Consider the following 25,089-nt stretch of genomic DNA (forward strand, 5'->3'; position numbering starts at 1 on the left):
TAAATATTATGCAAGCTTGGTCATTCCAAAGTATTTAGCCTTATTTACTAAATATAAGTAATTAGATCACTCTGTAGGCCCTAAAGTCTAATGCATCAGGAAATTTTCTAGTCCAAACTGAAAATTCCCTTAAATTGTATGGAGTAATTCAGAAGTTTCCAGAAAACCCATATTACTGGAAATAACTTGTTTTGTTTCTTTGCAAAGCTCTTTCTTCCTGCTACTCTTTAAAAAGCTTCCTGCATATAACCCTCTCTCCAAAAACACAGAGCACTGATTTCTTTTGCAACCTCTCGCCACTCTGAATGTCTCCACAGAGATGGGAGAATTAATATTACAGTTTTCCACATACACACCATCCCTTCTCACACTCTAGTCTCTGTCATAAGGGTTCTAAGTTAACGCCATAATGATCTCACAGAGGTGTGCATTAGGGTCAGAAGTCAGCACCATAAAATAAAAGAATTGATTAGCGCGATGCAATCAGACTCGCACTTTGATTATCATGCTGGGGAAATGTTCTGATATCTTTTAAATCAGCAATTGTCAAATCTCCTACATTAACCTGGATCTCTATGGGTACATAAATGGTCTATGGCTACTAGGAGCTATATACAGATAACTATGTAGTTACAGAAGTATACAGTTATTTAGAACCCTGTCTGAGGTGTTTTCTGAAATGGATATTGCTTTGTGTGGTTTGCAACATTTTCTTATGCAAAATTAGGCTGACCAAAGCCTGCTGATTTCAGTTGGATGAGGTACACCTGAAGTATACATCATACCTTTAAAGGCTTTCCACAGAGAGCAGCAGCATAGGCAAGTGAGGATTCTGCTTACAGAAGCAGACCCAGAAGGGAGGTACCAGGTGGCCTTGAGAAAGGATGTGCTAGGTGGCCTCTCTCCACTGCCCTGCCCAAGGAGGTTTTGAAATGTATTAAATTGGGGAAGGGAGAAAGGTCACTTTGTCAAGGACAATTCAATTTGCATCCATTCTGATCTCTGCAGGTAGTAGGGATGGGCGATATCTGGTTTTTAAGATTGTGATATATCACCAACTAAACATCACATTATACCAATATATCACGATATCTGAAATCAGGATGGAGCTTTGTAGAGGCATTGGCTGGCTTCACGGTTTTTCCCACATTGTGAGTTTTGCATAATACACACCCACACCCACACACCATGATTTGTGATATATGGCCAGGTCAAAAATTATGAAACTGATATCACAGTGTGGACTTCAAACTAGTTTGGGACGATATATCAATATATCAGACCCTCCAAGTGTCCCTATTTTCCAGGGACATCCCTGATTTAGAGTAGCCACCCCTGTTTCTTATTTGATCCTGGAATGTCCCACTTTTCCTTAGGATGTCCCTATTTTCATTGGATAAATGTTGGAGTTGTCTGCAGGGAAGGTTTTTTTAATGTTTAGTGTTTTATTATGTTTTTATATATGGTAGAAGCTGCCCAGAGTGGCTGAGGCAACCCAGTAAAATGTGCGGTGTATAAATAGTAAAATTATCATTATGGAATGGGACGTCCCTATTTTCATCAGAGAAATGATGGAAGGTATGATATATCGCCCATCCCTTGCAGGTACCATACTTATCAGTGTCAGTTGCAGGAGGCAGTGGAAGACAGGAGTGCCTGGTATGGTCTGGTCCATGGGGTCACGAAGAGACGGACACAACTAAACGAGTAAACAACAACAAAAACACCAGTTTTATCATCCCATTGTTCTGACTGGCTATTAGGCGACTTGTTGAAAGCTTGGGCACTTCTGGTTGGCATGTGCCATGTGCACACAAGCAGACTGGGTAAGTGATTTAACTGATGGACAGGCAGCTAGATCTAAATTTATAAGGCCTCTCTCTTAGCAATTCCCCTCGGACAGAGCTGAGTGCTCACATTATTTTTGGTTCCAGTTAGTGAGCAGAAGATGGCGCTTTGGGCTTTTCCTTGAAAGCTGGAGTGAAAAGGGCGAAAGGGTACTGATTGCTAAGAGTTCAGTAATCCAATTTCTCCAGACTGGCTTCATAATGAGAGCTCATAATTCATTCTGTCACTCTACTATGTAATAGATGCACCTTTTAAGTGACACCCAGGGCTGGCTTTTAAAGCAGGAGGCTAATTAAATACGCCGCGCATGAAGCTGATAACATCTGAGAGAGCTGCAGATTAACTTAGCTGACATTAAGTGGGGAGACGTTGGGAAAGCAGGAGTTAGTTCATCACATCATTGCACAACGGCACGATTTTAGACTAATAATCTCTGCTCTCCCCTGGAACAACCTGCTAGTGAGAGAATGACCGAGAATCAATAAAAAGATGAAGGGTAATGTGTCCATTACATGAATAAATTGCTAAGATGCAACAATTATTGGGCTATGAGCGTTTATTTGTAAGGTTATGGACCCCAAGCCCACAGTTTATGCTAAGAGAAATTCAGCCAGAATAATCTTTGATGGGGCAGAGAGCATTGTGCAGAAGTGGACCAATGTTGCATACTTATGAACAAATTTTGAACTCCTAAGAGGAACGGAAAAATCATTGCCCATCTATAACAGCTAGTAATGCACATTTGTACTGTATCTGAATTTTGTGTGTTAGTTGTATTCATTTTAATGGGTTTTTACACAAACCTCTTGTGTTTCTAAATTCCATTTCTGTCTAAAGATAACTAGATTACGTTTAACCTTTGATTACTTGGACAGGCTTGCCAGTCTGAAACCAACGTTGGCTCTCCTTTTAGGGTTTCTCTGGGCAGTATCTTTCTCAACCAATTAATTGGAAATGCTGAACCCAGCCAGGAGCGGGTGGGTAAGGAGCTAGAAATGAGATGTACCAAACAGCACTTCTTAAACTGTACTGTAGGTCTTTCTAGGACTTATTCCCACTGTATAGGATTGCATCTTTAATCTGTTTTGCCAATTGGTAAATTGCTTTCTGCTTTGGAGTCTCTTATTTTCTTGGCTTCTTATCAGTCTGTACTTCAGCCTGTCTCTATTTGCCTGCTCTTCTCTATTTTCTTGATTCTCTTGTTGGTCAGATTAATCCTATTTAACACTTCCATTCCTTCTCTCTCTTGATCTTTCCCCACCTACTCACATTAGCACCCCTCTCTCCTTGCAAGTGTTGGAACAGTATCTGGAAATGTGTATTTTCTCCCCAAACCTGAGATCTCCCCCTCTTCTCCTAACTTTGCCTTCCCCATCCTTTCCCTAATAGTCTTATTTTTCTCAGATCAAGAACCTGTGGGCAGGGTTTGCTCTTTTTAACTTAATCATTGTGCAGTGACGGGTGGTGACTGAGGATGATGATTACTATTCTAAAATAGGCCACTACTCAACTAATGTTTAAGGTAAAGGACCCCTGGATGGTTAAGTCCAGCCAAATACGACTATGGGGTGTGGTGCTCATCTCGCTTTACCGTCTGAGGGAGACGGCATTGTCCACAAACAGCTTTCCAGGTCATGTGGCCAGAATGACTAAACCGCTTCTGGTGCAATGGGACATCGTGACGAGTGCCATAGCGCATGGAAACACCATTTACCTTCCCACCGCAGCAGTACCTGCTCACCCTGTCACACAGATTTGAACTGCCAACCTCCTAACTGGCAAGTCCAAGAGGCTCAGTGGTTCAGCCGACAGTGCCACCCACGTCTCAACCAGTATAGAACAGACCCACAACAATGTATATATAGGTCACTCAGCACAGCTCCCACTGCTGTCTTCTCAGCATAAAGACTTGTAGATAAGACCATGGGGAGGTGGCAAGTCCTGTTTAAATTGTATCCTAAGTGATTCCATTCTACCTTGTGTGCATTAGCCCTTATGATAAACTACTACTAGCAACTGAAGTAGCAAGACTCCAGGCTCACAACTCTTATTTGCCTAAGTTTATAGTTCTAAGATATGAGAGTATGTCACATTTTGGTCTGATCAAGCTGCAAAACTTAACCTTTTTTATTTTATTTTATTAACAAGTGTCTAAATTTGAGGACCTCTTTGAGAGGGAGGCCCCAGGCCAAATGGCCCTCCTGGACCCATCATTAACAGGTCCTGGGCAGACATGCCCTAAATGAGCAGGTGCTGCTGTAGATAGTGGCTGCAACAACTGTGGTGTCTCACAGTATACTAGTGAGGTCTGAATGATGGTCCACAATTTATCCTCAAGCACAGTAAGAACGAGTCATTTTTAATCAGCTGCTCAGCAGGGAGAGAGGTGCCACACGGACCACAGAAAATGGGGGAATAGATCCCAGGATTAAAACCCACAGTCAGTGTGTGTGGAAATGTCATCTAATGGGCACTGTGGGTTCCCTTCTTCAGTAATGAGAGAGAAAGAGCTTACAAGGCATTGAGGTCTTGCAGATGCTTAGAGATTGATGAGAACTCTTAATGCAGAGTTCCTGAGAGTTTCTTCATTTTCATGGTTGTAGAAAAAGGTTTGTTAAAATTAGATTCAGAATTCAAACTTGGAACATGATAGTTGTTGAGAGCGGACTTCTCTCATACATTTTTATCTCTCTTTAAATTGTGGTTGGAATTGATACCTGAGTCAGCGGATTTACCTTTAATTAGAAAACTTTGAAGACTGTTTTGAGCTTGGATTTTATTTATGCAGGGAAACAGAAGGATGTGATCCTTTAACAGCTGTTCACATGAGCTCCTGAGTTCACTCCTAGTTACCGCAGTGATAGAATGAAGATGGAGAATATTCAAAATACAAGATAAAATGATTTTAACTTACAGAATATGTCTGTAATGAGCACGAAATCTCCAGCATGATAAATGAGATGTGAAAGATGTCTTGGGATCTACTATTCACAATTTTATCCCCTGGGATAATATGGGATGTATTTCCATAAGACATAGAAAGGCAGCACATACATTAAATATGAAAAACACATATTCTTTACAATGCACAATTGACCTATGGGACTAGGTTCCTTTGGGAGGAAGGATGGGATATAAATTCAATAAATAAAAATAAAAGTCAACTGCCCCAACAGATCCCTGAAAATACATAAATGTATAACAAGTAGAGCCAGGAGGAATTATTGAAGATGGTTTTTTTAAAGTGTTTTAAAACTACTTTGGAGCAAAGTGCTGGTGTGTTAGACACTTGGAACATTCCCTGCAGGCAGATATATCCTTAATTGGGTCCAGGTCCAGATTAATTACTATGCTAAGCACGCTGCAGAATGGTATTAAGCTCTTGTAGTAAAGCTGGGGTAGCTATGCTCCCCCCCCCCCCCCGTTCTAATTTACCAAAGATGCCTGAGGTGTCAGAATTAGGAGAGAAATAAAAAGCAGCATAATACCATTCTATCAGTATGTAGATGAACAGGGACAGGGTCCAAAACTAACCACCAGAACATTTCCTCCCACCCTTTGGTAATGTTTTATATTGGTAATGTTTTTCGCTTCATAGTACTGTAGCACATTAGTATATGCTGTCTGATCTTCTCCCCTTCAATTTAGTTGAATTTCCTTCTCCCCCAACTGAATGTAGGCACTCTGTACCAATTATTATTGCTACTTATCATTCCCTAACAAAATGCCCATAATTTTAGAAGCTATGTGGTATGGGAGGGATGGGCCCTTATATGGACACTCTGGAATGTGCAATAGAACTCTGTATGCACTCTACATGAAGAAATACCATCACTTCCAGGGCACAGGTGGGCAGCCTGTGGCCAGGGACTGACTTTTGAAAATGTATTTCCCCCTCTTTCCATGTAGTTTCACAATAATTGTAAGTGGTAGACCCTTATTTGAGAAAAATAAACTGATGTGGATTTATTTATATTACTTTTTTCCTAGTGATGTGGCTTGGGGAGTGCGGGCGGCTGTGGTCTAAAGCACTGAGCCTCTTGGGCTTGCCGATCAGAAGGTCAGCGGTTCAAATCCCTGCGACAGAGTAAGCTCCCATTGCTTTGTCCCAGCTCCTACCAACCTAGCAGTTCAAAAGCATACCAGTGCAAGTAGATAAATAGGTACCGCTGTGGCGGGAAGGTAAACAGCGTTTCCATGTGCTCTGGCACTCATTATGGTCCTTCATACGCCAGCAGCGGTTTAGTCATGCTGGCCATATGACCTGGAAAGCTGTCTGTGGACAAATGCTGGCTCCCTCGGCCTGAAGCAAGATGAGCGCCTCACATAACAACAACAACAACAACAAATCATTTATATCCCACACATCTGGCTGGGTTTCCCCAGCCACTCTGGGTGGCTCCCAACAGAACAACAACAACATGATAAAATATCAAACATTAAAAACTTCCCTAAACCCCACAGTTGCTTTTGACTGGAGTTAACCATCCAGGAGTCCTTTGCCCTTTTTCCTTACTTGGCATGTCTTTGGGATATATGGTAATATTTCAAGCCAATTACCACTGCCTTTAGCTTTTAGTTCTCTATGTTACATGATTACTGCTTTGCAAAAGTTTGTAAATTATATGAATATTCTGTATTCATTATTATTGGGAGGGGGCTCAAACAAAATGGAAAACAATAAACAATAAAGCATAAACAATTATGCTTTTTTAATGAAAACGTAAGTTACAAAGAATAGAAAAAATGAAGAGTAATAGTATCAAAAAGAATGTTATTGTTTTATTTATTAAATGTATAGAAACTTATTATGGCATAGGCTTCTGCGAACTAAAGGTCATTTCATCAGCTACAACTTAGATGAGAGCCAGTATGGTACAGAGGGTAGTGTATTGGACTTAGGGTTTAGAAGACCCAGGTTCAAATCTCCGTTCAGCCATGAAGCTCACTAGGTGAACTTGAGCCATTCACTGCCTCTCTCAGCCTAACTCTACCTCACAGGGTTGTAGTGAGAATAAAATGTACATCACGTTGAACTCCTTTCAGAAAAGCGGGATATAAATGTCAAAGTAAATAAAACGATAATAAATAGTTAAATGTGACACAAGACTCTATGTTGCTTTTGCTGCAGGAGACTAATGCAGCTGTCTACTCCCCTGGAAAAGAATAGGAAGGCAAGAGTGGAGAACATCTGTTAAATAAGCTTGAGAAGTGCAAACAAGAAGCGCCATGATGTGCCTCAGCTTCTGAGGTAAGTTGAGCCCTGTAGAGGGGGCTAAAGCTGCAGCAACTGCCGGTCCTTCACACACGGCCTGGTGCTGCTTGCTATAGCAGGCAATTATGTACCACAGTTCCAACTCCAGTCTCCAATTGTCTCTCTCTTCCACCTCTCTGCTCATTTCCCCTCTTTACCCCTAGCTAGACATCTTATAAATCAGCTGCTTTGTGTTGCAAAAACCAGGCAGGCCGTTTCATTGGCTGTTGCCAGGAAGATGTCTCATGTGACTGAGGTACACACACATCCGCATGGTCCTTGGTGGTGGTGATGATTAGCTCTCAATCTGAAGCATCTAATATCTGGAGAGCCTGTTAACATGAGTAATAGAACACAGAGTTTGACTTTCCAATTATTTGATGCCGTGCTATCTGTGCTCCAGCCCTTAGGGGACAATCAATGACAGAATACACTTAAGGGAAAGCAGGGAGCAGCACTGATTGAAAACAGACCCTTCCTCATTACAGAAATGGCAGTAGCAAACCATTCATTGCAAGAGTTTATTTATTCCTGTCATCTTTTGCTGGCAAAAGGTGCTAGGCTGTTAGCCCTCGAGACAATTCTTCCATCTGCAAACCTAGAGCTCTGTGCAGCAGAAGCCATATCTCACGGCTGAATTTCAAAAAACAAGGATTATTTCTGTGACTGATAATGAAACCTCGTCTCCATGGCTTTTTCAGACTGTGACCTCTGTTGAGATTGAGGGCTGGTGGCTAGGTTGTATGGTGAACTAGGAACGCCTGAGAGCTAAGGCATTATGAAATTATCTTTCTGCATGGAAGGTACTAAGTGGAAATGCAATAGGAGCAGGTTACTCTCAGCATGTGCTAAATGTATACTAGTGATAAAAACAGAAGATCCTGCTGGATTAGGCCAATGGCCCATCTAGGCCAGCATCCTGTTCCCACAGTGGCCAACCATATGCCCATGGGGAACCTGCAAGCACATGAGCACTCTCTTCTGCTGTGGATTCCAGCAACTGCTATTCAGAAGCTTTACTGCCTCCAACTGTGAAGGGACGCATAGGTGCTACTGGGATCCCGTGCCAATTTCTGTATCCTAGGCTGGATCTAGACACATCAAAGAAGCATTTCAGGTAGGGAAGAAATGGGACTCTGCAGCGTCATCTAGTGGCACATTGTTATATCGCATATACAACGCATATAAATCGCTTTTTCTTTACCGATCTAGCTGAGTCCCCAATACAGTGGTACCTCAGGTTACAGACGCTTCAGGTTACAGACTATGCTAACCCAGAAATAGTACCTCAGGTTAAGAGCTTTGAGAACAGAAATCGCGCAGCAGCAGTGGGAGGCCCCATTAGCTAAAGTGGTACCTCAGGTTAAGAACAGTTTCAGGTTAAGAACAGACCTCCAGAACAAATTAAGTTCTTAACCTGAGGTACCACTGTATCTCCTTATGCGAACAAAGAAGCTTCCAGATCATCTCTATTTTTGAGTGGAATTCAGTCACATACCAGCAAAGGATCAGACTTCTGAGATAAGGAAAGTGACGGAAAATGTGGGATAACACTTGCTTTGATGCAACATTGTCTAACCTGCCCACAAACCAATCAGAATGAATGTTCATTAAATAGCCAATGTTGTCTTATTTCATTGCAAACAAATCAGGATGAACATTCAACCTTAATAAACAGGTTGTCTGGAAACATTGTATATTTATATCAATCTGCAAGCCATGGAGATTTCCCCACTTCTTGTCGTCTATGAAAAGTCACTTGCCTTATGAGTGAGTTGGGGGTCTCAATCCACCCAGAGTTCACTGGGCCCAGAATATCCTGTTGGCACCCCTGAATGACAGGGTCTTGAGAATGCTCACTGAAATGAGATTGTTTTCTGGGCCCAGGGAAATTTATCTGATTTATAGTTTGTCCCTTGTTTCAGAACTAATCATCATGCTTTTCCTGAATTAATGTATGTTCTACTCATGATTCTGGTGTAACCTAATATTATGCTAAATTTATTCATTTATATTCTGTCTTTGCTCCTTGGAAATATATATATTTTCTCAGCCAGTCTTTTCTCTAGGCACTGATAAGACGCAGAGTTTCTGCAAGATTGCAGCATCACTTGTCTTCAAATTATGCCACAGAATGTGTCAATAAACCCCTACACACACCGCCACGCATTGGTAATTCTGATGTGGTGTACAAAAAATAAGAAAATGTGGGGAACTATGGAGTGTCTCCATTGAGTTGTGAAGTAGCTAAGAATGCAGAAGATCAGAAAAAGGCTCCAATTCCAGAAAAAAATATTTCTTTATAATTTAAAATATTTGAAGGCCCTGTCCCTGTACCTGCCATAGGAGTGTGCACCAACCATAAAATCTGGCTTGGATCACACAATTCTGTGTTTTATAAAACAGTCCATTCTGGATGGAACAATTTCAGTGGCTGCTGGATTCGTATTAGGAGTTCAAGTCTGCTTCATTTCACCTCATGGGAAATTAAAAAAAAACTTTTTCTCTTTTGGCAGAAGTAGATGGCATTTGCATGCATAGTAGCTCATCACGGTGGCTAAAGCCTAATTACAGGCAAAGAGGTCCAGGGTCTTTAAAATGTGACCTCATCCCCCCCCCCCAAAGGAACAAATTATAACTTTTTAATTTGGGGGCAAAAATGGATGGCATATGTATTCTGAGGGCAGGTTTAGGTTTAGGGTGGGAATCATCACTCATTATATTTAGTGGCTGAAAATTGCATATATTATAGATACACTCCTGTTGGGCACGGGGAACATATAGGTTTACGGAGACATATAGGTCTACGGACTTTGTGCTGGGCACCTTTAAAATGGATTTTGGAGTAGAAAGAACTAAGGGATTCACTTTCTGAATATAAAAATTCCCTTTGATTACAAGCTTGACCTGTCAGTCATTATGGGGCACTCCTCCTGTGCCTTTTCTCTGTTTGCTCTCCCTTCCTCCAGCACCCCACCCAAATATTATGGTATCTTTAGAGATATTACTTTTGCTTTCAGCAGACACTTGTCTGCTGTATTTTTTGATGTCTGGATCGCTGAAGTCCCACAAAGCACTTCAGGGCTCCTTGCTTCAACTTGTACCATATTGTAAAGATCCTGCTTCACCTCTGACAAGTTCAAAATGCCTTCACAAAGTATCCCATTTTGATTTGGGATTTGAAATTCATCTGAATCTGCTCTCACACACAGGCAGGAAAGTAGGGCTTCTGAGGCAGGTCTCAGGCTGTGGGCACAGGCAGTCATCATGAATCCTTGTCCCAAAACATTTAGGGCTTTAAAGTTCAATTGCAGCACTTTAAGTTGGGCCCAGAAATGCACAGGCTGGTCTCTACATGCCCTAATAGAAACCACCTCCTGATCAAATTTTTTAAGTACTCTTTTAAAGCAGTCAGTCGGTTAAACCACAGGAGTGCTCTAGACAATGGTTGCAGAAGACACCATTGCTAAACCACTTACATGGCAATCATGCTATTGATTATAATGGGAATATATGCTGCTTAGTGGCTCAGCTATAACCCAAAAGCTACATTAACCTGGCTAAATACTCTTAGGGTGCAATACCAGTTTGAAATGCTTGTTTAATATGCAATAGAAATGCAATTTCACTGAGGTCTGATTATTCTGCACCTCTGCCCTGATCAGCTTGCTGCATGAGTGCCTCTCTCTTTCTTCCTTAAAAAAACACACCCCACACCTCATTTTTCTGCATTTCTCTCATACCTTTTCAGCACTTAATTCCAGGCATCTAGTGATCTGTCTCTGACTTCACCATTACAACATGGTGACTTCATAGTTGGGTTCAACGTGTCAAGAATGCTATTAATCTTTCCCCGCTTGGGTTCATATAACTCTCAGGTGAGATGAGTGATACAGTTAATAAATTGGGATGGAATAGCTGCAGTTGTCTCTAGGGCACTCTGATTCATGCAATGTAAAGACAGACACCTCGTCTTCAGCTCCTTCTTTTATAAATGCCCCAGGAATCCATTAGCAAAATGCACAATATCTAAAGCCAGCCAAAAAGCAGTCTTTGTTGCCATCACCAGTGCATGCAGCGAACTCCAAATCTAAAAACAAATTGAATCAGAGCTCTGAGATTCCACATGTGCTCAAATCCTGTCTCATCCCCAAAGGAGCCTTTATAGGAGGAAAAGTTTGGTAAACATTACTTTGGAACAAAGTTGAGTTGTATTGATTAGATGTGAAGTGACTCCAAAATACAGTGTTACCTCGGGTTAAGAACTTAATTCATTCCAGAGGTCCGTTTTTAAGCTGAAACGGTTCTTAACCTGAGGTGTGCTTTCACTAAAGGGGCCTCCTGCTGCCGCTGCACTGCTGGTGCACGATTTCCGTTCTTATCCTGGGGCAAAGTTCTTAACCTGGAGCAACCACTGCCTGGTTAGCAGAGTTTGTAACCCGAAGCATCTGTAACCCAAGGTACCACTGTACAGTCATACCTTGGGTTGCGAACGTGATCTGTGCGAGAGGCACGTTTGCAACCCGCAGCGTTCGCAGCCTGAAGTGCCGCGTCTGCACATGCGCGTGATGCGATTCGGCGCTTCTGCACATGCGCGTGACGTCATTTTGTGCTTCTGCACACGTGCAAGCACCAAAACCCAGAAGTAACCCATTCCGGTACTTCCAGGTTCGGTGCGGTCCACAACCCGAAAATGCGCAACCTGCAGCGTTCGTAACCCGAGGTATGACTGTACCTCCCTTTTGTTATGCACCTAAATAAAGGCACTAGAATGCTAATTAAGGCCAGAGGGTGGCAGCTATGTCGATATCCATCTGCTTGGTGCTTTACCCAAATCAAACCCCAAAAGTGGAGTTAACAGATGGTGTGGTGAAGCAACAGCTGAACTTTGCTGCCCTATACAAGCAGGCCAGCCTCTGGTTTCAGTCCTCAGTGCCAGCTAGTGGCTTTGGGACTTATTGTACACCTCAAATGCAAAAGACCATGGATGTGATTGCACACTGCAGGAACAAAACTACAGTTGCAGGCTTGATGGTGGCTTTTAGGGAGCAGCATTGTAATTTTAGATTCCCCACCCCCAAAAAATAATAATGTAGGGTTTTGTTGATATATGTATATAACTTACCGGTATTTCCTTATGTTAACTGTCTGGTTCTAAAGGAAATGATTGTCAAACAATGAAATGCTTAGCACATTCTTCTTTCTTTTAAGTGTTAAATATGGGTCAAAGTACAGTGAGTGAGGTTAAATGCAAATTGCATCAGCTGGGGGGCTTGATTGTTAAAGTAATTGGATCAGGGCAGGCATGGAGTGGTAGTTAACCCTTTCCTTCCCCTGCTGCAGTCCTAAGGAAAAGTCCTCTTCTGATGTCTGAGTTTGTTTTGGTGCCTCTTCCCCCCACCCCCACCCCACACCTCAAAAGCAAATACTAGCTTCAGAAGAGAGAGGATCTCTCAGGTCCACACAATGGTTTCATTCATTATCGGATCCCATCCATTATTAGTCCCCAACTGCACTGATGCAAATTGCATTTTTCTAAAAACCACACAGAGGCATTTCACCTCAATCATCCTTTCGCCCTGACTCATCATTACTAGGGAGCTTTGGAATACATGGCAAGTTTATGCAATTCTGACCAGTCATTGAACTCCTTTCTGGGAGTGGACTTGTTGTACAGGGAGTGGACTTGTTGTACAGTACCCCTGGTCCAGCAACTAATAAAAGAATGATCAGAAAAGAATGAGTGGAAAAGTAAATAAAAAGCACCACCAGGAAAGAAATCAAACACCGGCACAAAGAGAAACCACTCCCTTTTCCATTTGCACTTGCCATTGTTACGAAAGGCATTTGACTTCCAGCCCATCTATAGAAGCATCGGGGGATGAGAAGAGTGTGTGGTATCAGATATCTAGACAAAAATCAGGTAGCATAAGAACACTAGCTCCTAGCCCTTGTGATCATTAAGAACCATTTGTAAATGCATGTGCAGCATGTGGTGGAAGATTTGCAGACTTGGAAAGGTCTGTTTTGTTGAACAAAGAGTCCAACGGCCAAGAACTTCTACTAACCCTCCTGTGGGACCTGAAAGGTCTGCTGCCCACAATCCCTTGCACATTATAAAGTGTCCTGAGGCACAGCCCTTCAGTCTCATGCAGTTTTACTGGCACACATACACTTACATACAAACAGATGGATCAGGCCAGCGGCCCATCTGATTTGGCATCCTATTCTCACAGTGCCACCCCAATACCTATGAGAAGCCTACAAATGAAACCTAAATGCAGCAGCTGAAGTGTACTGCCTCTGACCAGGGAGGCAAAGAATATCCATCGGGGTTAGTAGCCTTATCCTCCATGAATCTACTTGACTTGCTGAGGACAAAAGCTGGGTCTGCCCTTGAGGAAGGGCTACAGATAGTTCTTGGTCCTTCTCCATTGGCTGCAGCTTCTTCGGCCCTACACTAACCAGTCCCATTCTCCATTTCTTTTTCTTCCTCCCTTTTCCTCTCACCATGCCCAGAACAGCTCCCATGCTTGTCAAAAGCTGTTGCACAGCTATAATAAAATGTTATCTAGGCTCAGCTCCGCATTTGTCTGGGGGCAGTGCAGTGGGCTGGAAGTCACGTGACCTGCTCAGAGCACATAAGCTGGTCAACAGGGGCTCAAAGTTCATGAATGTCATGAATTTAAAAAACAGCGATCTTTCCAAGATCTGAGCAAGCTTATTTGGAAACGAGCTCCTTGGAAATCAGCGGGGCTTCCCATCGAGTAAATGGGCCAAGCATTGGAGTGTATTACATAGCCTTTCTCCTCTGTTGTCCTGGTCCAGGTTCCTTTCATTTAGCACTTCATGGGTCAGACTGTTAGTAGCAGCATTCCTGGATGGAGGAAAGAGGGAGGGTGGTGAGAAACGTCCACTTCACTAAACTGAAAGGACATGTGCTTACCCTGCAGGGAAGTGGAGCCCACAGGTTTGCTCTGCCACCCGTCAGCTGCATTATCTAAGCATGGCCTACTTTGATGGCGTCTGCCATAGCAGATTTCCTGTGAATGGTGTTCCACATTAGCAGCACACCTTGCCTCCCAATGTTCACTACACTCATTAGCCAATGCAAAGTGACACTGTACCCCGACAAGTCTCCTCTGTCTTGTTGCATTTTTCAGAGAGGCTTCTCTCCCCTTGTTTTATAGAGCTTCATGCTTCCATCAGATCAGATAATGGGGCAACTGCTTCAGTCCTGAGCTTGTTATCGCCCTTGCTAAAATGTGGACATCTTTCCTGCCTACACCTTTGGACTGAGCACTTAGGAATTGTCATTAAAACCTCTTCACAGCAGTTGCCTACATTTTAAACAAAGAGTGATTATTACTAGAGCTACAGGTTTTGTCAATTAATCAGTTCATTTAATTGTTCTTGAGCGGTCAGAAAACTTCCGACCAATTACCTGGGCAGAATATTTTTTTCAAAAGGAAGTTTACTTTTAATGCAAGCACTTGCAGTTAAAAATATGTGTATGGCAGCCATCTTCTTTGAAGAGGCATCCCTTCTCTCATATAAAGAAGGGGCTATCTCTTCTGAAATGGTGTAATAATGGTGGTTTATATAGACAACTGTTTTAGTTCCCCAATTGTATTCTTCTTGTCCTTTGTATGATATTCACAGTGCTCTTCAGAACTCGGACAATACTCTCAAATTTGAGGGAATGGAAGTTATGTCTGCAATCCCATACTCACTGACAATAACTGCCATTGAAAATGATTCTGGGTAGACACATACAGAATTGCACCATGAATCTTATTTCTGTTTTTTCTTAAGTCCAATTCATTCTTGGTTGGGTCCAAGGTTATATTCCTCTAATCTACGAAACAGTGAAATGTGAGCATTGGCTCCATTTTATTAATAAGCTATATGAAAAGATAGAGAGGCAACCCCTCATCTTTGCTTTTCAACCATACCGTTCATGGTGATATATTTGTGTGGTCGCCATTCTCTCAGAAAAAGTAAACCCTCTTTGATTAATTTAAATATATATGCAAATTCAAAACTGCCTGTTGTCTAACATTAGGGCTCACTTGTCACTGTCCCAAGGAAGTGGAGAATGATTTGGCCCTTTCAGCATTGGCCAAGTGACCAGACATCATGAGGTTCCCAGAAAACTCTGGATGGATAACAACCCTAATGATGAGATGAGATGAGATGCTTTCAAGCTAAACTAATTGGGCGTATTGGAATTCCTATTTTTATTGGCCACATTCAGATAAAAGATAAGATGGTACCATGTACATTCTCATCATGGAGCAGTAAATCAGCCAATAAGGTTTATATGCTGTCAGTACATTAGCTGCAAATGTAAAACTTATTTCCTGGATGTTGCTTCGTAAGATGCACTATTAGACAATCTGAAGAAAATTAAGTCATAAGTGTTGCAGGCTTACAGCATCAGCATCATACATTTTATGAGAGTCATTGGGTTTGCCAGATAGAATCAAGCCCATCAGCTGTGTTTTACTCCAGAATCTGGTTTCAGAAACTTTCCAAATCCATTCATTCTGGGGAAAGGGAACTTTTAAGGTGGCCAGAAAATCAACTGGGGGTTATGAAATTAAGATCTCACCCAGAATAACTTTGGGCTGGTTTCTTGATGTCCAGTGCATTTCCCTCCCAGTCTGATAACTTAAGTCAATTTCAGCGGTTGAAGGGTATCTAAGGCCTTGTTTATCAAGGAGCTTCTTGTACTGCAGATCTGATGCCTTGGGGCAGAAATGCAGACTCTTATATTGGTAAATGTGTGCTCCAGTCTCACACTGTGTATCATGAGATAATGGGAATGTAGAGAGGGACACTTACAGAGGACAATTGGTTGGTTGGTTGGTTGGTTGGTTGGTTGGTTGGTTGGATGCAGGGGTGCTCAGCCCCTTCCATGTTTGCCTCTTCTTTCATGCACCTTCCCCACAATGTCCTAATTCACCATTCCCATTACAAGCTGACCATCTTGTTATAATCAGCAGCAGATGCTGGAAACCACACCGAGCAAGTTGGAGTTAACTCTTTATTAGCAAAAACAGGATCTGCACAGGAGCGTCAGGCCTAATGAGCACAGCAACTCTTCTTCATGAAGCAGTTGTGGAGACTAGAGGTCCCTGTCTCCCCACATCTGCCTAAGTCTCCTCCTCTTCAGGGTTTTCCCCAAGCAATCTGAGACTTTGCCTGCTTGAAGCTAACTTCTCTGCTCTCTTCATGCCTCTCTTGATTCTGGGAGACTATGGGGAGAGGAGCTTGTTGCAGCATGAGGGGGAAACACCCATGACTCTTCACCAGCCTTTTGGCCTCCCTCCTTCCACTCTCCTGCTTCAGCCTCTGCCTCTGATTCTGGACTTCTCTCCGCCACAGACTGGGCTGAAAGTTGGGGTAGGATCATGACTATATATATCTGCAGCCATTAGGGCTGCCATACGTCCGGATTTTCCTAGAAATAACCGGGATTTCAAATGCAGAATTGATGTTTGGGATGAATTTCTGATCTTTGACCCTAGCAGCCATCACTGCAGTTACAGTTAAGTGAATGCAGTACATGTACACATCTACTTTTAGATAGAATAGTTAAGAATCTGCCATCCTCCTTTGCACTTGGACGGAGAACCAAGAACCCTAAGTGTGCTGTTATTATTAAAAGAAACATAAGAACTGCTTCATTTTCAACACTGCTTTTAGTATGGTCAGACAACGGGAGTTAAAAAGCTTTGTTGATGCATAATTACAGTGAGAAGTGCAATTTTCTAAAGAATAACAAGCACTCTTTTTCATGATTGTAGTTAAAATGTGATTATTACAGTCCCTTAGAGCCAACGATGCTTAAATGCAGAAGAGGCGGGAAGTTACATCAGTTGCAAATAAGAGAATTGCTGATAAGCATCTGAGGACCAGAATGTAGAACTACTGCAATATTTTCAGAAACAGGGAGGGGCAGGTAGAGCCATGCAACCTCCTGCACTGCAATCCACTTTCAAAATGATTCTCTTCCTCCCATTGCTCCTTGATCTACTCTCCCAGTCCCTATAGGGCAATCTGTATCACTGCTGTATTCCAAAATTCACTTTCCCTAAAACAAATCTGACCCAGGCCCTTTGTTATTTTTTAGTGGCCCCAGTTCTTGGAACAGATACAAGAAGCTGGGCTTTCTCCAAGTCAAGAATCCAGCCTTTCTGCATCATTTTTCTCAAGCAAACCCTGTAAAACTCTGCAGAAATAGTTGTTCTAATTGGTGGTTGCTGCTGTGTCTGTGTGCTCTCTGCTAAACCACACACACCCTGCTTCAATGGGCTTCCTTATTATTGCTTCATACCCAGCCTAGTTACGGGAACATGCGGCAGAATTGTGGTCAGGCATCTGCCTCACTAGAAAGTTGCTGCTGAGTGGACTGTGGATATGTTCCTGTCTCATTTATGTTTGCAAGGAATCAGCTTTGTTAGACATCTGCTGAGGCCTTAGTGTCTGCCACTGATCCCCTGATTCACTGCTGCTGACCAGGAATGGCATCAGCACTTGTGCAACAAGAATATGCAAAGCCCTTAGCCGGCAAGTGGAACTGAGATGGTTCCCTCCACCCTCCTGAATGTCCTGGAGCCTGTTGAAGTTAGGTTGGCCAGAGTTCAGAGGAGGGCTGTTTCCATTGTGGCACCCGTTTTGTGGCATGAGCTCCTTATGCTTTGGAGCTCAGGTGAGCAGCAAAGATGGGTGCTTTCACAGGCAATTGAAGGCCTTCCTACAATCGCCCTAACTGTATGGACTGGAATGTAAGTCCACATGACATGCCACCATCAGCACAGGCACGAACAGATCCGGTCTCCTTGTAGAAGTGCTTCCTTGGAAGCACTGTCTTCTTACCTTGAACAAGAACCACACAAAAGACCAACCCTACCCCTTTAAAAGTAGAGCCAGGGCACGTGTGTCAGGTGTGGAGGCAACACATTTGCTTTGCCTAGCCAAGTTTCCACTGGTGTACCTTTTGAGCCTTGCAGCCTGTATTCCAAGACAATGAAGTGTGCTAATTTCCTAAATAATACTTTCAGAATTTCCTGAACCAAGAGTCCGTGTCATAGGATCACGGAAGGATCACAGGAGATCCTAACCCTCTGCAATGTAATGTCTTTTGCGTGAAGCTGGAAGCCTAGACAGGAGGAGTCCTTAGAATGCACAGGACCCTAGGAGAAAGCATGGCACTTAGAAGTGAGGTTTTATAGGGGAAGTAAAGTTTTATATGTTTGTAGTGGTGCTAAGTATTCCATCTCCTGCCCCACACCTCTATGAACTAGAAAGGGATGTCCCACCTACACTGTTTCCCACAGCTTTAAGCAGAATCTGCTGCTGTTTTCCTCAGTTATTAGCATGTTGATGCTGCTGATCATAGAAGCGTAAAACTGTAGAGTTGGAAGGGACCACAAGGGTCATCTAATCCAACCCCCTGCAATGCAGGAATCTTTTGCCCAACATGGGGCTCAAACCCAGGACCCTGAGATTAAGAGTCTCGTGCTCTACTGATTGAGCTATGTTCCTTGCTGCTGTTTTATATACAGTACCGACACACACACACACACACACACACACACACACACACACGTGTTTTATGTTGAAATCTGACTTGTGAATTGGTTTTATTCAAGAGGCAGGATATAAATATTTTAAAGAAATGGTATTAAAAATACAGTTGACCTTGAATCATAGCTCCGTGTCGATCAGTTTCTTGTTTCCAGCCGGCCTTGGAACCAACCCTTGAGATTTCCACATCCCACACACTGCCGTTTCTATGTAACTAGCACTCTCAATATTTTCAAAGTAGACGCTTGCAATGTTGGACTTCTGCAGTCCTCCATTCTGGTAAAAGATAATGGCTCAAAAGGTGTGTGTGTGCGTGTGTGTGTGTACAGATATCTAATGAATATAAATAACTCAGTTTCAGAGACATAACAGTTAATAACTGTAGCAAATAAAAGGACTCGGACAGCAAACCTCCCAGGAGTCTTAGCTTTCAGTGAGTGACAGGTACATTAACTGGAGATGATTGGACTGCATCCAGTCAGTTTATAAATGGAGCAGTCAGGAGTAGTAGAAGCACATTGCAAGCATGTATAAACACGAGATTTATCCCGGGAACATTTAATTAAACTGGAAAGGTAATGTGTAACTCTTCCATTTCAGGGAGCACTACATTGGAGTCAGATGAGTTACTGTACAGGGGGGAACACTTTGTCAAGTTCAGGGTATGCATACAGCATGTATGACATGTGATGAAAGCAGCCGGAGAAATGCCACTGCTTCTCTTCTTTGTCTGTTAAACTGTGCTGGACTGGTTGGTTTAAGCAGGGGAATTGGTAAGTCGCTGCAAAGACACCTATCCTTTAGAAGCAAGCAAACAAATAAAGAAATTAGTATGAGAAAACATTGCTTTAAAATTTATTTTATAGTATCTTGTTTTCACTGTAAGGCCCTGATGAGTCTGCTGGACTGAAATGTGGGGTATAGAGGCAGAAAAGAACAAACTGTGTTTATCATTTGTGGTTTGTTGGGATGGGGCGAAACAAACCCTGAACCTTGGCTCAGAGGTAATGCTAAACCAGACCATGGCTTGTCTTCCAACAGTGCAGCAGCAGCAGCAGCAGCAGGAGTGGTGGGGATCAGTGGCAGAGGAACCCTCTCCGGCACCCGGGGCGGCACAGCCTGTACAAACTGCGCATGTGTGGCATCCCGTATGGACTGCACATGTGCAGTGACTGAACAGGATGCTGCACATGCGCAGTCCATACGGGCTGACGCTCGTGCATGGTGACGGTACAGGCTGCCACGTGAGCACCATCCCATACGAACGCCGCACAAGCGGCGCCCATATGGACTGCAGGCCCCCTTGGCTGCTCTACAGCTGGGGGGAGGCAGGGGCCATCTTGTCACCCCTCCCAGAGTGGCGCCCGGGGGGACCCGCCCCCTCTTCCTACGCCACTGGTGGGGATGAGGGAGGAAGCGCTCACAGCTTCAGCAGTGAACATTGGTACACTGCACAGAGCATAGTTTAATTTAGCTACGCTTTAAAGAAATGTGCAAACCAGACCAGAGTGTTATTCAGTAACAGGCAACCTGTGCTGGGTCATACAGGCCTGTCACGAGGGCATTTGGAGCTGCTGGTTTTTGCGTTGCAATTTCTGAGAGTGTAATTTTAGAGGTTAGAGCAAAGGAGACAGGGTTAATCGAGCAATATCTTCCAGCATACACTGTAATAAAGCCCTTCTGTGTGCTAAGTAAATGCCAGCTTATTTCCGGACTATGCTGTAATGTGCTAGCTGCGCAATTATATTTTTCTTGAATAACACTCTACAAGCAGCCTGCTGCATAGCATCCTTGTTCTGCTGGACACCACCAGCCTAATGAAGCTGAGTTCAGTGAAACTTTGAAAGAGAATGGGCGAATCTGCCAGTACTGGTTTCTCTCAGTTTCCTATTTTTAAGTTCAGTTCACCACATTTCTTCATCAGGTCCTCATGAATATTCACCAGTATTTTAGTATGAATTTCTCCAGATATACACATTTTTGTAAGCTATTTCCCATAATATAATGTTGAGAAAAGCAGGGCTTCATTGTCCAAACTAGCTGCAGCTTGCAACCACTTGAATGCTAAGACAGCCCCACAGGTTGAAGGTTCATGGGGATCCCAGACCTACACTGGTGATATATTGGTTAATTCAAGAAAATTTAACTGCACACACACACATCACTGTCTAAGTGGAATTGTTCAGTGAAGTAGAATAGTCTCGCTAGTGACATTCCCTATGCCCATGTAGCTATGTTTTTTTCTTCCCGGCACTGTATTCCATGTTGCTAAGGTAATTTCCCTTTCTGAACGTCTGTGGCCCCACATCACCTCTTCACCTCAACTCAGAAATCAAATGCAAAGGTTGGAATTACCACTCCAGGAAGCCTCTCAGCAGGGACAGCAAACTCTGAACAACAGCAAAAAAATAAATAAATGTCCGAACATTTGCTACCTTGAGATGTTAGTCTCACCCTGATCCTTGGTGGGGTCTGCATGCAGTCTGCTTAACTTTCTTCTCGTTCTAAACTCTCTCTCTCTCTCTTTCTCTCATTTTTAGGTGAGCAAAGAACATCCTTCCAGAGCAAGTCTGTAAAAAGCTACTGCCTTCTTGAAAATTGCTCTGAAGAAGACACACCTTTACCACAGGGCCTACTGGAAGCTGCCAAATGATAATGGCCAGGAAGAGGGGTGGTGTTCTGTCAAAGGATCTCATTTACTTAATTGTTTAGCCAAAAGCTGAAATGTCTGGAAACCACAAAGTCATGGCCCTTAGAAGTCCGCATTGTTCTGTACTCTCACAACATTATAATAGAGTGATTTCATCACCGTTATTTTCATCTTTTCTCTCCTTCAGTTCTTTTTAAATAGTAAACTAGTGAGGCTGTCCTATAGAATGATGGCTCTATAGAATATATTGAATATCCTTTACTGGACCAAGTAATTGTATAAAATAGGAATGCTCTCCAAACCTTAACTTTAGGAAGAGTTGTTTAGAGCAGCAACAACGTTAAAATCCTCCTCTGCCTTTAACAACAGCCCAACATGCGGATGTAGTCGGAGAAGCTTAACCTGCTATATGTCTCTGGATCAGGCTAGTGATATAAGTACAGTAAAAATAAATAAATTTAAGTGGCAAGTCTAGTTTTGGACCAGAGGTTATAGCATAACAAAAATCACCCTGAACAACTTAGCATCATCAGCAAATTTGGCTACCGCACTGCTTACCCCTAGCTCCCGCTCATTTATGAACAAGTTAAAAAGCACAGTGCAGATGACAGAATTAGATAAGCTTATGCTATGCACTTCTGTATTGAATAAACATGACGGAAAACATTTTAGAGAAAGCATTGTGTTATTAGCGCCATTTGTGCAGTTTCATGTAATATTGCAATGTCAGATATCGGCCAATCATGGATGTTATTGATTGGGCATTTTCTGCTTATTGACCTGATGATTTCAAGCAGGTTCAACACAGTTTGATTTGTGTTCTTTTCGGAACATAAATCCACGCTAAAAGGTTGGCGGTCATTTGGTCCGATTGCTGGTGATTTATCTGTTCAGAAGAATTTTAGGTCTGGGAAGAGGGGGCTGACCCATTAATTTGGCAACGAAGGTGGCAGAATTGGCCATCAGGAATAGTTCTGAGTGCCTCCACTTTCTTGCCAATAACACTTGTCAAATCTTTCAAGGCCAGTTAATTTTTTGGGGGGGAGGGGGAAATCACTATTAATATGCATCAGAAAATAAGGAAAGCTATAATTAAAGAGAATGTGGCTTCCTAGGCCCTGGGCTGTCCATCATATATGGAGAGCGATTCTGCTTAAAGCTGACGTCTTGTTTAGCATTGATAATTCTAGAAAGAGTCCAATTAAAGTATTTCAAGAAGACATCCCAGTGCAACTCTACATTGATTGTGTTGCTAATGTATATTGAGTTTTAGCTAAATACAGCCCCAGGTGCTGTACTGGAAAGCACAGGAGCTTGCTGTCCAAAGCTCTTAATCTTTTTTGTATCGATTTGGCCGCTAATGATATAACCTTCTCCTCTAATTAACTGACATCTGCATTAGGCGGAACAAGAACTCCCCTTTACCAGACTTTGCCCACCTGTTACCTACTCAAGTTTTTGTGTTGAGAAATATGGCCTCCTCCTCGGTGGTCATTGTACCCAAATCTCATTCCCCACAAGGACCATCATGGGAGAGAACTGCATGCTCTCCAAGTGTCCAGGGACAGCCCTGGAATTGTGAAAGCCATCCTGGCTTCTGATTTGATCCCAGAACGTCCCTGTTTCCCTTGTCAGTGCCAAACTCAGGGAGAAGGATGAGCTGGTGCTTGTCCCAAGTGACAGCAGCGGTGGCAGCTGTGAGGGAGCATCCCATTTCCTCTCCATGGCCGTTGCTGCCAGCCTCCTCCCTTGGGCAGCTTGTAGCAGCTGCTGGAGAGCAGACAAGGAGGACGAGAGGCTGTGGCTGCTGAGGCCTAACCCCCCGTGTTGCACCAGCTCTGAAGGGCAAGCAGAGGGCAGGGCCACCCTGGGTGGAAAGAAAGGGGGAGCAGAATGGAGCAGAGCACAAGGAGTCTTGATTTTTAAAATGCTTTGTGCATCCACATCTAATCTTGCCCCATTCTAAAATTTATTAATTGGCGTGCATTTTTAGTTTGGCAAATCTACCAAAGGTTTGTTTGATAATGGGAGCCATCAGCCAGGGAGAAGACAATGCCAGTATGGAGGGGGAAGTTACCAGGGTAACGCAGGGTGGGGACCACAGGAAAAAAGGTGTCCTTTTAAACTGAGGTTTTGAGCAAGGGTTTTTGGGAAGGAGAAAGGAGGGGCCAGAACTGCCGGGGAGATACTGCACTGAAATATCAGGGGACATGACTAGCTGCTGCTTTGACCCCAAGCGTGCTGAAGCCATGAGAGGAGCCACGAGAGACACCCTTGGGGAGTAATGTTTTGCACTTCCTCCATCGAAACTCAGGTTGTAAATATGTGTAAAGTAAACTATATTCCTTAAAGATACTAGTCTTCGCTGTGTCTCATTCCAAAAGATCACAAATCCTAGTTAAGTGCCAACACCACTGCAATATTGCTACCGCTTAGCAGAGATTGGGGTGGCCTGTAACAATATCATTGCCCCCTTTAAAACCATGTCAACAGTACTTTGCTACACAACGTAACCAAGGTATAGCCAAGTACAATATATTTTCTTGAGTCCTCAAAAAATTGGCTTACAAATCTGAGAGTACCTGCTTTTCAGTTATAACCATTTAAACATTTTTATCTCGTGTTAATTGGTATATGAGGTAAACTGTAACTGCACGATATCATCCGGCCAACCTCAGATGACATACCCAGATGAGATACCCTATTTACAGGGGCTTTTTGTTTGCATACACTGCAAACATCCTATCTGCATCCTCAGTGGGAGATTGTAAGAACAAACATCCTGGTCCATTCAGCAGGAAAGGTTTTATCTCTTCTCTGGTTTTTAAGACAGCCCAATCACCATCTGACTTCACAAAATTCATTACTAAAGTTGTTGTTTTTTTAAATTAAAAAGCTGGATCTCAAATACTTTTTATTACTAATTATTGTGAATGGGGGAAGAAAATAAACATCAAAGAAATAAATTGCCATATCCCTCAATTTCTATAAATACTAAATGACATACTGAAGTGGGTAGTTCATCTTGCACAGTTAAGTAAACTTTCCCTCTGATGGAAGGAAGCAATATCACTTGTCTTGTGTATATTGCTGGATGGCCTCTCCACTGTTAGTTTATTGCTTTCCAGATTTGATTTGTAAGATTCATGGTTATGGGCTGATGGCAACATGCACCCTTGGGTGGTACAGCGAATGGCACTGCTCTGGGCTTCAGCTTGCCAGGTTTAGGGTTATAGCCAATTATGTTCTACTCAAGAGTAGTCCCACTGAAATTAATAAACCCGTTCCCCACATACATTAATTTCAGTGGATCTGTCTAGAGTAGGACTCATGTTGGCTACAGCCCTTAGCATGGGAGAAGGATAATGCACCTGTCACATTTTATATAGCAAAGAAATTTTAGCATGCAACTTTCCCCACCCCATGCTGTGAAAAGTGATTGAATTTTTCTATTCCACGTCAGCAGTGAGGACTCAGGAGCTCTGTGGTGCCATGAGCAGGTGCACTGATACTGTACCTTGTGAGTAAAACTGGTACGGGGTTGGTCATGGTGCCCCACACGTAAAAAAATTGTGAAATTGCTCAAACATACGCTGTGTTAATGGAGCACTAATGGTTGCAAATATCCTTTTATCAGATGGCATGCATAGGTTTTGGGACCTGCCAAAGATGATTGAATGCTGTTTAGGTCATGCCTCTGATTATCAATGTGCTTAATAGCTTTCTGCATTTATGACAGCAT

The 25,089-nt window shown here is 42.9% G+C and overlaps 1 long non-coding RNA gene across 4 annotated transcripts; it reads left to right on the forward strand.

The window, feature by feature from the left end:
* Window positions 1-1,037: 1,037 nt before the first annotated feature.
* Window positions 1,038-23,656, forward strand: LOC308471890. 4 transcript variants are annotated; one of them, XR_013983205.1, is made up of 4 exons: window positions 1,038-1,826; window positions 6,980-7,099; window positions 10,854-10,980; window positions 21,238-23,656. It is a non-coding gene; the product is annotated as an uncharacterized lncRNA (long non-coding RNA). The 4 variants fall into 4 exon arrangements; XR_013983206.1 differs by lacking the exon at window positions 10,854-10,980 and adding an exon at window positions 19,298-19,470; XR_013983207.1 differs by lacking the exon at window positions 10,854-10,980.
* The last annotated feature ends 1,433 nt before the right edge of the window (window positions 23,657-25,089 follow it).

Source organism: Podarcis pityusensis, assembly GCF_964106645.2.
Source record: "Podarcis pityusensis genome assembly, chromosome: 2".
In the NCBI taxonomy this organism is placed as follows: domain Eukaryota; kingdom Metazoa; phylum Chordata; class Lepidosauria; order Squamata; family Lacertidae; genus Podarcis; species Podarcis pityusensis.